A 2,420-nucleotide genomic window follows, 5' to 3' on the forward strand; every position below is an offset into this window, starting at 1 on the left:
AAACTCATTTGTTTTACTTCATCTCGGGATCAAGAACCTTATTTCTTCTGTTACAACAGTCCCCTACAAGTCTGATGTGCCCTACCGCTGAGCAATTTCCATATGAGAATAGCCAGAGTGGAAACCCTCAGCTGGTGCCCTGTGAACTGTGTCACAGGAAGTTTGCTGTAGAGAGGTTGGAGAAACACAGCAAGATCTGCAAGAAGCTTCAGAATTCAAAGAGGAAGGTTTTTGACTCTTTCAAGCACAGGGCCAAGGGAACAGAACTGGAGACATACATCCATAAGAAGAAGGTTAGACCGCCAATCGTGGTAAGGGCTATCCTTAAACTCTTTCCAAGCTTCCCTTGTTTTCTCCTAGAGTCAGACTCAGCTTATAAATCAATGTAAACAATAAATAAGTGTTTTATGAAGTACTCTTCTGAAAAACTGCCGCAAAGGCACATTTGCCAGACAGAATAAATGGGTCTTAGTGACTTCTGAATTCTGTTGTAAAAATCTACATGAGATATCAAGCAAATAGCACTCACGGGAAACAAAACCATAACTAAATTGTACTCTCTACCCAATGACATGAAAGGTAGGCCCAGAAAGCTACGTTATTACTGTATTGATATTTTCTTGCCTTGTGAATGGTTTGCGACCAGACTGTGTACGCAGTGCTAGTCTGGACTTTTTCTGGAAGCTGTTTCATTGGTTTCATTTCCTGTTCCCAGCTGAGAAAGAACAACTGGAGGCAGAAGCACGAGGATTTCATTCGGAGCATCAAATAGGCCAGGGAGGTGCAGCAGGTGATCACGCAAGGAGGGAAGGTTGTGAACCTGCCCCAGCCCCCCGCGAATCCAAACCCCGACTACGTGCCCTGCCCTCACTGCGGCCGGCGCTTTGCCCCCAGGCCGGCACAGAGGCACATCCCCAAGTGTCAGCACATCAGGAGCCGCCCTCCTCCTCCTCCTCACAGATGAAAACTGATGTGAAGAAGAGTAAAAGAGTCATGATCTTGGCTCACGACTCACGTCCTGCTTTTTCTTTTTAGAAATATATTTAGCACAGTTCATCCGTATGATGATAAAAAAAATATTACCTTGTTTTAATAAAATGATTTTTTTTTGGTGGACTGGTGTTTGTGTAACTGTGGTTATTTCAGTTTTTTTCCCTTGCGAAAATGTGTGTCGACCGTGAAAATAAATTTCAAGCTGTTCTTATCATTCATACACCTTGACCTCCTAAAAATAATTGTTCAACCTGGAACGTACAATTAGCAGGCAATAGAACAGGTCACATTGGCCTTGGAACCATCAAAAAGTAGTATTCACACATTCTCTGCATCAATTTTCCTTAAAAACAACTGAAAAAGCAAGGTAAAGAGTGATTGATTTTTTTAATGAAAGTTATTTGATTTAATTTATTTAATTTTCATAATATTTGAAATATGTTGGGATTAGTGTGACTCAATATTATCTGCAGCTCTTACACTCCAGGCACCTGATAAAGTGGAACGCAGTGCCTTACATGGTGCTCAGCTCTTCCTCAATCCCAGCAGAAGCAACAGCAGAAGCAGTAGCCTCCAGTTCCTGCCTCATGCACAGCTTAAAATGCAACACCGAGTAATACAACAAACAACAGGGAAAACCATTCACGATCAGACACATCCGTTGATTGCTGGCTCTCAGTAAAGGGACATTGCTGTGGTCCACGCATGAATCTGTTTTCTAAGTGCCTTATCCAATACAGTGTTGAGGCCAGTTTTCCCAGAAGCCAATTAAAGGGGAACACACAATAACTTGTAAAACCTCCAATTTACATCACAAAATAGACTACATTTCAAGGTTAAAGAATTACCATATTCTGCGATTCAGAACGAGGCAGCAAAACTTCCTTTAATCTGATGTGGCCCTGTGACATTGTAAAGGAGCAGGCTTGTGAATACATCTCGTTTAATTCAATGGAAATATTACTCTCAACTTTTTTACGTTTTTGCCAATAAATAATACTACATTGTTAACTCTGCATAAAGAAACTTGGAATGGAATGTTTTTTGCAGTGAAATGTTTGCTGCATAACCTATACCTTTTCTCTCCTACATCACATTGCATTAGTCATTACAGTGATTAGTGAGCAGGAAGGGCTGCATCACATCGCAATTTGTGTGGAACTTGAATGCGAATTTGTTACAACATGGCGTAACTTACAGTACTTTCACAAAATTCATGATTTTGTGCTCAATTTTGAGTTTGTAAAGTTTTTCTATAATGTCAATGATTTTATTTTGTGACTGAAATTAAATACTTTTGTGTCTGCAAAATTGGGACTGTAGTTCCACCTTAACCTACTAGTACTGTATGTCTTTGGACTGTGGGAAGAAACTGGAGCACCTGGAAGAAATCCACACAAATGAAGGGAGAACATACAATTCCATCC

This window comes from Lepisosteus oculatus, unplaced genomic scaffold, assembly GCF_040954835.1.
Source record: "Lepisosteus oculatus isolate fLepOcu1 unplaced genomic scaffold, fLepOcu1.hap2 HAP2_SCAFFOLD_50, whole genome shotgun sequence".
Lineage (NCBI taxonomy): Eukaryota > Metazoa > Chordata > Actinopteri > Semionotiformes > Lepisosteidae > Lepisosteus > Lepisosteus oculatus.